We start from the raw sequence: 12906 nt of genomic DNA, 5'->3' as shown, positions 1-12906 counted from the left end.
ACAGAAGCGTTCGCAACACCGAACAGCTGATACAAAAAATCAAAAACGACAACATACCCACAACCGTCATTCATCATTCTACGAGTACATGCATATCCCCACCACTAAGACCATCAGCATCATCAAACAGGATCTAGAACAATATAATGTCCTTCCCAACATCCCCCCGAAAATAGCTAGCATTCTAAAACTAATCATAGAGCAAAACTATTTCTAATTTGACAACCAGTTCTACTCATAACTGGATGACTTCTCATGCGATCACCAGTCGGTGGACTTTAGCCAACATCTTTCTCAATCACATTGAAAACTGTGAACCAAAACAACAACATTAGATTATAACGAAACAAATTCACTGACGATGCTGAAACGACAGCGGAACGTGTTTGGGGAATAAAAAAAATGTTGTGTTTTGGTCAAGGCGGATTATTGGTAGGAGTACTCCGTCTGTCCGCCTGCTGCAAATCTTTTTATTTGACGCCATTTCGGCAACCTGTGCGTCGATGATGAAATGATGGCGAGAACAACACGACACCCAGATCCCGAGTGGATAAACTCTCCAACCCGACTTGAAATCGAACCAGGATTCCCTGCATGGCAATCTGTCGCGCTGACCACTCAGCTACGAAGTAGGTAACACGCCAAATTTCGCGACATTAAAAAAAAAATAGAAAATTTATTAGCAGACGATCATATTGGCTTTAGGAAAGGTAAAAGCACCAGGGAGACAGTTGTGACGTTGCAGCCGGTAATGGAAGCGAGACATAAAAAGAATCAAGAGACGTTCATAGGATTTGTCGACCTACAGAAAGTATTTGACAGTGTAAATTGGTACGAGATACTCGAGATTCTCAGGAAAATAGGTGTAATCTGTAGAGAAAGACGGTTTAATGTACAATATCGCACCCCGGAAAGAAAAGGGACACAAGTCGAAAAACGGCATCTTCAGTTTATATCACTAAGAAATGCGTCTGAAGGGTCCCAACGAACACGAAAAATGGAATGAATGGAATAGAGTTTACTGTCACGCGCGGGATTAGCCGAGCGGTCAGAGGCGCTGCAGTCATGGACTGTGTGTCTGGTCCCGTCGGAGGTTCGAGTCCTCCCTCGCGCATGGGTGTGTGTGTTTGTCCTTAGGATAATTTAGATTAAGTAGTGTGTAAGCTTAGGGACTGATGACCTTAGCAGTTAAGTCCCGTAAGATTTCACACACATTTGAACTTTTTTTTTTTGTTTACTGTCAACAATTCTTTCTTGAAAATTAAAGGAAGCTTATAATACTTCAATATAAGTTTTATAGAATTAATTTTTTAAGTAGTATTTTCTCCGGTATGCATTTTTGGGTTGTTCTTGTTGGAGTACGATATGTACGAGAACCTAGGGAGGAAAATGAGAATGGAAGATCAACAGCGAAGTAGTCGGATTAGAAATGTTGTAAGACGGAGACGTGGTCTGCAGCCCTACTTTTCAGTCTATACGTCCAAGAAGCAACAACTGAAAGAACAGGTGAAATCCTATCAAGAATAAGATTCGCTGATGAGACTGCCATCCTCAGTGAAAGTGAGTAAGAATTACAGAACATACAGAATGGAATGAACAGCTTTATGAGCGTGCACTGAGAGGTGAGATTAAACCAAAGAAAGACTAAAGTAAAAGAATGGTAGAAATCAGGTTACCAATCGATGTCAGAATTTTGGACCGCGAAATGAAGTGAAGGAATTCTGTTTCCTTGGAAGCAAAGTATCTTACGGCGGATCAGACATGGAGGACATAAAAACTAGACTAGCATAGGGAAAGAGGGCATTCCTGGCCAAAACGAAAGTACTGATATTAAACATTGACCTCAATTTGAGGAAGAAATTTCTGAGAATGTACTTTTGGGACAGCATTGTATAAAAGCGAATCATGGACTGTGGGAAAACCGAAAAACAAGGGGGTGGAAGCGTCTGAAATGTGATGCTTGCAACGTATCAGTTAAAATCACAAATAATTTTCAAGAAAATTTTTAAAAATTTTATCTAAAGTACAAAAGTCGATACAGATAATTCAACTATTCAGCTATTTAATATTATTTGTTATCAGCTAAATAAAGATGGAAAAGTATAAAGAAATGGTTATTATTCTTAAGGGTATTACAATGTTTATTTATTTATTGTAAAGTGACTTAATATCTCAGGGGTAGTCAACAGAAGAATAACCAGTTTGTGTAAACGGAGGCAGTGCGGGGCTCCATTGTGGGTTTTAGCTCCGAATTGTCAAAATGACCTTTCAGTACAGCGTGGTGAGCAAGAAAACGGAAAAGAAAGAAGGCACAGAGAACCATAACGGCCCAAAGCGCAGAAACAAAGTTTTCAGAAAAATAGATCTTTGTGAAACTCAGATTTATAGAGAAACCACCATCTCGTAGGTCTAAACTGTTTTTAACCAAGTACCAACATCCTGCACTTCCTACGAAAAACAATATACCCACTTTGTTATGAAACATAAATTAATATTTAAGATTATATTTATTATTAATATTAATTAGCAAAATATCTGTATATAGGATAGTAACAATAATGTTTTGCTTGTCGTAAAGTTTATAATTAATGTGAAATTAGATTCAGAACATTCTTCACGAGAAATGTTCTCTCACTTTACTAATAAAGCACAGATATTAAAAGCGTCACATACACAATTATGACCTATTCCAAGACTTCATGATCCTCGTTTCACCGTTGTCATTAAGCTCGTTCTGCCACTTGAGGTTCAAATAAAACTGCCGGTACACCTCTAGTTATGAAGTATTACTACTATGTACATGGATATAGACACTAAATTATATTGTCTACCTTAGACAGCAACTGACTAGCACAGAGCAACAAAATTATGGTTTGTTCTTTCGGCCGTTATGGAAATGAACATCCGAGAAATCGGTGAGGCAGTTTTTCGTGAATGTTCCTATATACAGTGTGGGATTACAGATACAGATAAAGCTGGTTTACCATAAGATCAATGGACGTCAGGACAATGGGTTTCAAAATCGATGACGGTGGGCTTTAAGCGTTTATAGTTCTCAGCGCTTCAATTGTAGAGTCTTCTGGATGCGGGCTTGCATATCTGACTGTTCGTATATTCTGAGGTGTAGAGAATGTGTCTGGTAAGCTTGTGTCTTACGACGCCAATGTTTGGTGCGGCTGTTTCATCTGGAAGAAAAGGTCGCCTCTTAAAAGTACGAGGCAAGGAATGCAAGATTTCCTTCACTTCACCTAGATGGAAATGTTGGACACTGCATCTGTAAGCGTAATGGCGGAGGGGAGCAAAGTGGCTCATTGCATTCTTTTCCATCAGTACTGAGATGTGAAGCACCAACCACCAGCCACAAAACTACATCACTACAACTCCTCCAGCATACAAGGAAAGAACATTTACGTAATTGTAAGCAAATTACAATTGTGGAGATTTTCAGTCAGTAATTTTGATTCAAATGGTGCAATCGTTTTGAGAATAGATACAGTTTATTCAAATTAATTTATTCTCCCAGGATTCATTTCACATCCTCTTTCCTGATCATAATATTTTTATAAACGTTCTGTAAGAGTTTTCAGAGAGCATTTAATTGGTACAACAATCGTTATCAGTCGTAACTTAAATGCTTAGTCATAAAGTATTTGCTCATTCAGAACTGACTTTATTTTAGTATCAAATAGCGGTCGCAATGGACTATGTTGATTTTTTAATGGGTGGTTTCTTTCGAAACGTAGAATCAGTAAGTTCTAAATAACTGAAAATTTTACTCATAAATTCAAATGCAAAATGGCAGCCACAGTGCTACGAAATTTACTGAGCAGCATTGATCGATCTCGCCTATAAGTGAAACAACTTAACACAGTTGTTACTCAATTCAAATTAAATCAAAGTTTTTTCGGAAACATTTAAATTAATTTGCTCCCTCAGAGCTGGCAACCGAAAAAGTCAAACAACTTAACACATTTATTATACAGTTCAAATGAAATCAAAGTTTTTTTCAGAAACATTTAAATTAATTTGCTCCCTCAGAGCTGGCAACCGTATCTTCGTAAATTATAGTTCGTTTCCAGGAGCACAGTTAAAAGCTGAGTTAAAACAAGTTCTCTTTGATTCTACTGTACTCCTACGATCCTGATTGAAACCAATCATAAAACTACGACTCAGGTAGGCAGTGATAAAAGAGTGAAGTATATTTATGGGTCTACCGTGATTGTTAACTAGATTCTCCAGTCAACTTCATGCTTTAATCTATAGAAGTTCAAATTATTTTTGATTGTCGTAGTCAAGTATAAATTCCATTAGACATACCGGTCAAAAGTTAATCCACAGATGTATTAGTGTCGCGAGACAGATCGCTCGATCGCCCGCCGTTCCTAACAAAGAACGGGCGAGACGCAGGCCGAATTTCTGTATTCCGCCCTGGAGCCATGATTTACAAACGCTACATTTCAATTCTTTAGTGTGTTTAAACGTAATTACGCTGAATATTTGATGGTCAAATTTAGTAATTAATGGTTCGTTTTCTTTACGTGAACAACATTTAGAGATCCTTCGGGTCAGGTTCTCAGTTAAATAGACTGATACGATAAGAAATGAGGAGGTTCTCCGCAGTACTGGTGGGGAGAGGATCATATGGAAAGCATTGACAAGAAGGAACAGTCTGGTAAGATATGTGGTCTCTCTCCTGACCTCGCGAAAATTTTCGAAGTCGCTCTCCAAGATCATTTCTGGCGGAATGCTATTATATTCCCCCCTCCCCCCTCCCCCCCTCCCCCCAGCACATACACACCTACCCACCTTAAAACTTCAACCCCACGCTGTTTTGCAACCTGTGGCTGTACAGGTATGAGCAGCCCTTAGAGGCTCGCTTTCACACATTCCTTTTAAATATTTTGTGACTAGAGCCCTTCTAACCTGTTATTTATTTTATACGTGACATGTAGGTACTGCCTCTGTCTTGTACTGTTAGTCAGTACTTATATTTTTTTATGTAAAATATTTTTCCCATACATTTGTAATTATATTATAGACCACTTTAAATGTCTAAGTTCTGATGAAGGCACTTTTGGAAGCGTTGAAACCTGGTTAATAAGACTAAAAAATTGTGAGCGAGGGCTCATTTGTTTTAATTTATTAACGGTCATTTAACCATGCAGGCATGTTCAAAACTTTGGGTTTCTCTGAAATTCCCTCAGCCGATTTCCTTCCTCATCCTAATCGATCCGAGTTTCAACAATTTCCTCGTTAACTGGAAGTTAAACCCTAATCTTTTATCTTTTCCTACCCTATACCGCACATGCAAGAAATTCCAAAAATTCATGTCATGGCTGGTGGACGTTGTAGCTCTTGTTTGGAATTCAAGGTACTCATGTACAATTACCAAAGGTCTCAGCACTGTTTTAGTAGCTTTCTTAGAGTTCCGTACCTCAGTCGGTAAAATCGGAACACCCATTGAATCATTCTGTTGTTCATCTGTCTGTCTGCCTCGCCAAGTGTCGTTTTAAAATCATTTTTCTCAGCATTGGATTGGATACACGTGAAATTTCTGTCTTGTATTAAGGTCTACAGTCCCTTGGCTTCTAAGTCAATGCAGTCAAAAGACACTTCCATTTATGTAACATATTTTGATACTTGCAAGCTCCTGGGATTACAAATTGATAATAAATTCAGTTGGGAGGAGCACACCACAGAACTGCAGAAACGCCTTAACAAATCAGCATTTGCAATTCGAGCGTTAGCAGACACAGGCGACATAAAAATGAAAAAGCTTGCATACTTTGCCTACTTTCATTCCATAATGTCATATGGTATAATATTTTGGGGTAACTCTTCAAGTCAAACAAAAGTTTTCAGAGTCCAAAAGTGTGTACGTATTATTTGTGGAGTAAATTCACGGACGTCCTGTAGAAACCTCTTCAAAGAACTGGGTATACTAACTACTGCCTCTCAGTATATTTACTCCTTAATGAAATTTGTCCTAAACAATATATCTCTTTTTCCAACAAACAGCTCAGTTCATACATACAATACCAGGAACAAAAATGATCTGCACAAAGACTTAAAAGCACTTACTTTAGTTTAAAAAGGGGTCCACTACTCAGGAACACTCTTCTTCAATAATTTGCCAGCAAACATAAAAAATTTAGTTACAAATAAAGATCAGTTTAAAAGGAGCCTGAAAGACTTACTAGTGGCCAACTCCTTCTACTCCATTGACGAATTTTTTAATAGAAACAAATGATGTATTGTATATACTCATACTATTAGTATTGTTATTTCAGCTTAAAAAAATGATGTATTGTATATACTCATACTATTAGTACTGTTATTTCAGCTTGAAAAAAAAAATTGACATGCTCCACATCCACGAGGATCTCCTCAGCACGGATCTATGGAACGAAAAACTAATCTAATCTAATCATTAAAAACTTGTTGGTACTTTCCCTTCACGTGGAATCATGATATCTGGCAAGAAGTATGGTTTTACAGCACAAGTAAAGGAAAAAATCAGAAAATTGTTAATTTCTCGTTGTGTTGTTGTTGAGTCTATCCTGTGCAAGGTTCTTCATCTCCCAGTACCTACTGCAACCTACATCCTTCTGAATCTGTTTAGTGTGTTCATCTCTCGGTCTCCCTCTGCGATTTTTACCCTCCACGTTGCCCTCCAATACTAAATTGATGATCCCTTGATGCCTCAGAATATGCCCTACCAACTGATCCCTTCTTCTAGTTATACCAAACGAAAAAATATTTATTTTGCCACTTGTTATCCGATTTAAAATTTGAAATTGAAACATTCTGGGAAATCTTGGAATCCCTGTGACCAGTATGTTACCAGTATCAACGTAGCATAACAGGCAAAAATCGTCAAAATTCTCGATTCCCGAAGTGGATGGACTGTCTGTATACAAAATTAAGTTTGCACGGAACCCTCACTGCACGAGTCCTATTCGCAGCTGGACGGTTTTTTCATAAAATTACGATAGTACCACCAGTGCACTCACAAAAACCGACGAAACTATAGGGCACGCAACTTATACAAAATCTTCTCAGGTAGATACCTGTAATCGACCGTTTAGCGAAACTGGCAAATATTCTGCCTTCCATAGCAAGTAAGTCCAAGGTAGCACGAATACAATAATGGACAAGTTGTGACACGGTACGTTCATGATGCACCTAAGAATGTCCAAGCGAATCCATACCTTTGTATTGCACGTTGATTACCATGAAAAATTTAATCTTTTGCGGTGTTACGGAAGATAGACTTAGTCGCATACCAATTCGACAAAAATTCATTTTGTGCAGCTTCAGTCAATCTTTAATCAAAACGTCCTTTTCCAGCAATACAAGATGTAGAGCATCAGATGTACGAGGCAGTCTCTGTTGAAACATTATGGACATCGGACAGTGCCTTGTCAAACATTTAACAATGAAATTCGCCAAACACACGTTTATTTTCCCTACCAGTTTCGGAACTTCACTATGCCATTTCCAGGCCCCATATGCATCTCTCAAAAATAATCGAAACTGGCATACTGGGACATATTTCTGGATGTCATGAATTCCTAGCTCAAGTGCTTCCTTCGGTTATTATTGAAAGGTGTATAGGTGCCTGAAGGTGGCATAATGAATTGTCGAAACTGGTAGTGAAAATAAAATAAAATAACATCTCAATTGCACGTCTATTTTGCGAATTTCATACTTAAGTATAAGGCAGTTGTCCGTGTTTAGTATCATTTTATTCATTATGCAACGATGCGACTGTGTAATACTGCATAGCTAGTACTCTATGATCGATGATCTTCTCTGCCCAAGATGTTGGTTCTACAGCATGAAGAAGGTCTAAAAGGAGTGGGTAGCTCTGTCCTCGGAAGGCCATTTGATTGAAATATTACAAGAAGTCAAGTTCTTTCATATTACTTTGTACATATAAATGATGGTTATGATCACTGCTGCACTAAATACTATGCCAATGGACACCGTCCTGGGTCTTAGAGCATAATATTTATTACAGTATCCAAAAAACACAAAACTCACTAGTGATTTACATTCCTCATTGTACTAGACTAAGTGCAGCTGGGTATAAGTGAAAATTTGTGAGCAGAGTTTATAATTTTTCAGCCTGAATACAGTAGGAAGAAGCTAACGGTCGGAAGTACTGTTCATTGGTTGTTGACTTAATAGTGCGTATTGACATAGTTTCAAGAGACGTTCTCATCTCATGGGGTGAGAGAGAGATATTGTCAAAAACGTGGAACTTTCTTCTGTGTATCATTTTTGAATACCAGGCTAATGGAGTACTCAGAAATATTGTTCCTATTTGTACTTTTGTTTACCTGTTTATTGTTACCTGAAGATACTCATTTTATCTTCATTAGTCTCTGAAGGTGTGTATTGATCACAAGTTCTGTGCCCTATTTACAGGTGAAACCATGAGGCCCATGTATGATCCAACATATTCTCGGTTGTGAGATCGACTGTAACACAATCGTTAAAGGTACGTTCACGTTATACGTTGGTTAACAGTGTTGGTACCATGAAAGGTGGAATGTTTCCATTTTCTGCTCTGCATCATGATTAAAATTTTCAAATTTCAAAGTTTCATGTACTTTACAAGAAATTGAATATTACAGCAGTTCGAAGAATTGACTACAGGTAGCACCGACGTCTGTTTGAATTAATATGAAAAATAGCCAATAATCATGCCTAGATAATATTAAATACGAGTATGAATTTCTTCATGATTTTATTTATAAATGGTGCATACATAATCATATCATTTTTATTATATATTTTCAATGTATTTCCCAAAATTAAAGTAATTAGAAATGTCCGCCTTATAACATTCTGCAGGAAGGAATTGCATTTTCTATTTCTGAAATGAACTATGTTTCTGTTCCAATGGCATAGATGTTGTTGGAGCGTAAAGCCAAACATAGCATTTGGTATGTGGATGTGAGCAGGAGCAAAGATACATACGTAATTTGGAACTTCCGAGATGGAATGAAAAACTGGACATACAGACTGTGTCGTATAGAAATTGAGCTCCCTGCGCTTATCTCATTTTCATAAGGATTTAATTTGTTGTCGATTTCTTAGAAAACATTTCTTGTGTGGCGTCTAGCGTAATAGTGATGATAATTGTCTCTGCAGTTTGATCCGCATATCTCATTACGACGAGCTGTCGAGGCATTTACAGTGAGAATATGCGTTGGTATGTCACCGAAGACGAGATCCACTCTGGTGAAGCGTCAGCTAGACCTAAAGTAGCTATATGTAGACCACGAGGCTGTCATATACAGAGAGTAATAAAAAAAAAACCTACTTGTACATAATATTAGAGTGTTTGCAGGGATAAAAAGAAACACTTCTTTATGTGACAAAAATGTCACAGGTGCACGGTTTCTCCGCAAGGGATCCATGAATGTTTTTAACGCTAGTTACGTTGAGAGGGCGTGTTCAAACTGCCCTGTTGGACAGGTGAAAGGGTAACGAACGGTTTGAAGCACCGTACTGACGATTCTTTCTTTTTACAAACGACATAATTGGATCTATATAATGGATTCCTGTTTTTGTCGGACAGTGAGTGATTTATTCACCTCTTTCACAGGAGCAGAAAAGGAATTATCAGTTTGCAAGCATTTTGTTTTCTGACGATTCCTCAACAATGCTTTATTTTGATTGTCTAAGAAACGACGTCATTTCTATACAAAAATCCAGTTATTATACAAAATAAACGTTTATTTTCTATGACTTTTGGTTAATCCAGTACAGATACCGATACGATGTCAAGAAGCGAGATGTATTAAAAACGTTGGTTATAGAGAAAACTCTTGTAGTTATATCTTAAAATCCTGTTGTCTAAATTCTTCGCAGTTCGATTTTTAGATCTGAGGACCAACATACATTCTAATTTTCAACATATGGATATATCTCGGCAAAGGTTTTAAAATATTTTTGCTTCATAGCTTTGGGTAGCCGTTTGGCTTAAAATACTCCCTCTTCGAAGTAAGGTTGCAAATAGTTTCATACTTCATCAGTGGGAAACTATAACCGGTTTTGAGATAACATAAGAAAAAGTTATGAAACTGAACAGAAAACAGAAAAAAAGAGAGTCGCTGCAACTGATGACAAGGTGCCATACCCCGAGGAGCGTAAGGGGACGATGCGGGAAACCCGCACCGCCGACTAGGCAAAGTCCTAGTGGAGGTGGTCTGCCATTGCCTTCCCTGCAACTAATGTTTCCTAAATTTCCACACGTATTATTGTGAAATAGATATATAATTACCCTTACCATAATGTCAAATAGAGGGACATTCAGATCTGTTTCGTAACGGTATCGGTCTTTATTTTTCTGTATTTTTAGAACACCTTTACCTATGGAACGAAATATTACTTCCTTTCGTACATCTATCAGTGCAACCAGACACTGTACAAGATATCATCATTGTAAAAAGGTAATCTATACTGAAAATGCTATAATAAAGACAAAGATAAACTGAACAGTATTTCAGAAGCCGCCTGCAATGGCTGCAGCCACAAGTCAGCTGATCGAGTTGTTGGTGAACTAAATCGCACGTCATGTGTAGTCAGTATCATCTATTATCGAATTACGCAGAGATGAAGAGCCTTGTACACGATCGACTAGCCTGGGGAGCTTCATCAAACAAGTAATCTTTCTGAACGCCACAACAATAACAGCATTGTTAAACTCTTTTACCGTTACTCGTCTACAGTAAAGATGTGTATTAATACACGGCTAATACGGTTCACGAAACACGGTACCAATTGGAGATTTGAGTATCTAACGGCTTCTAGGGGGGAAAAAACTTAGATGTTCCTTTAGAGGAATATCGATACATTAAGAGGTTTTTTTTCCTGTCTCTTCATTGGAAATATTCATGGCACCCCGTGGGACGCAGGAATGTTAGACGCATAGCTGTACCAGAAAAACAGAAAATTGTTGAATACCTCTGGAGCTGTATAAACATTCTCAGGTCTTCAGTCTGTTGGTATTGTTTCGGATGCCTGGGTGTAATATCGACACCCTTACAGGGTAATATCAACAGTATGACATACACAGAGCAAAATTGCTATTCTAGGAAAGAAACACGTTATATGAACTAAACATGTAACAAAATACGTAACAGTATGCATTCCGAAAATGGCGTTCAAGTTGGAAAAGGACAAATTAGCTTTAGCTTTTTTGAAATCTATAACTGTGTTGATGCTTGTTGCTGATAGTTTGCTTAAGCTTCCTTTACGATTTTCGTTCTTAATACCAGACCCCAATATTCTGAAAGAAGAAATTCTATTGAAATTGTGCCTAAAACTTAGTCTATCGGCAAGGTCAAAGACAATTCGTGCTTAAATCAATCGGAGAAATGCCATAGAATAATTGTGCCAATGTAATCATATGGTTGACTAATTAGTGTTCTCGTTGAGGCGTAAAAACACTCCTCCCAAGGAAAGTTTTTTGTCTAAATTTCGTTTCACTTGATAATAAAGTGTAATTCTTGGTGTACACATAATCTCAAACCTTTACGAAACTTTTTCCAGCTGACATCCTCCACAAAATGACGAAATGAAAAATGATTACCGCTTACTACATTTTTTGCTGTTTATCCAGTAAAACTTCCTCACCAGACATGCCGTTTCAAGTTGTTAACTCTCTACTACAAATTCTATTCGCAACAAATCCCGCAGACAGCATTCGCACGTACCGCTGAATGTACCTGCAAAATTGTACCATACGACACGTAGTTCAGAAGATATGACGTCATAAACATTGAGATGCGTAAAAAAATAGCTTTTGAGTAGAACGGAGCGCAAATTACTGAGTCAATATTCGTTCATTGTTTGTTAATGGGAACACTTATGGATTCCAAAAAAATTTTGAACACAGTTTAAAATATTTTCTAAGGCTTTTCTCGTTTGCTCGCTTAACGTCAAATATTGAAAATATTAAGTCATTTATAAAGTAATAAGAGGATTGAAAGAGCTTTATGCATGGGTTTTATAAGATAAATGTTAGTTCGGGAGCTGAGAGAGAAGCTGTCGCAAAGCGCATCGTATAACCTGGTGAGGGTGCAAGTCGAGTCGGAGCGAGGTCGGCGCGGGTCCCCGTCGGTGATGACGTCACGGCTATCAGGCGGACGCGGCGCGCGCTGGATGGGGCCGTGCGCTACGCGGACCGACGGAAGTGACGTGCCGCGACGCGGCGCAGCCTCACGCAGTACTGGACCGCGGACGGCGAACGGCGGCGCGGCGGCGGCTCGCGCGCGGCGCTCGGCGCGCGGCGTGAGTATTTTTGGCGCCGCCTGCCCCCGCCTTCAGGATACGCAAACAGCGGCGGCGCACACTGACCGCCGCCCCCGACGGCCCCGTGACTCACGCCGGCGCCTCCCGGTCTCGCAGCCGCCCCCGGTACACTCACGGGGAAGTTGAGTCACGGCGTGCTTTTGCGCAGCTGCGTGGGCGGCTCGCTCCAGGGGCGGACCGATCGCGCTAAGTAATTCAGCGGGTGGTAGGCGGGCACCGGGGGCCCAACCGAATAATGCAAGCAGCCGCGATGCGTGGCCGATCTGGACGCGCCGACAGGTACAGATTTCGAAAGTAGGGCCCGTCTCGCTCATCCGGGGAAACCGTTACTGATCAGACGGTCTGCTAGCTGATTACCGGGCGTACCCCTGTTCACGGATTATCCCAGTCTTGCACTAAATAGGGAAGGGAATGAAACTTAATACAGGGGGATTCAGCTGCCCCTACCTATGGGTTTTATGCAACCCACAACACATTCAGATACCATGAGCAAGGTTTTCATTTCTCTCCCTCACTACACTCAAGCAGTTACTCCTACAGAAAACACAGAACGGGACCTTTTTGTATAAAATTTGG

General features: G+C 39.3%; 1 protein-coding gene across 1 annotated transcript in view; it reads right to left on the bottom strand.

Annotated features, from left to right (window-relative positions):
* The window catches only part of LOC126418588 (tyrosine-protein phosphatase non-receptor type 7-like), a 370145-nt gene extending 357929 nt beyond the window's left edge, over positions 1-12216 (bottom strand). Inside the window, exon 1 of the mRNA XM_050085413.1 lies at positions 12088-12216. The gene's annotated coding sequence lies outside the window, so the exon portion shown is untranslated. The remainder of the gene's footprint in view (positions 1-12087) is intronic.
* Positions 12217-12906: the final 690 nt, after the last annotated feature.

The sequence above is a fragment of the Schistocerca serialis genome, chromosome 9 (assembly GCF_023864345.2).
Source record: "Schistocerca serialis cubense isolate TAMUIC-IGC-003099 chromosome 9, iqSchSeri2.2, whole genome shotgun sequence".
In the NCBI taxonomy this organism is placed as follows: Eukaryota; Metazoa; Arthropoda; class Insecta; order Orthoptera; family Acrididae; genus Schistocerca; species Schistocerca serialis.
This window is presented reverse-complemented; position numbering and strand designations above follow the sequence as displayed.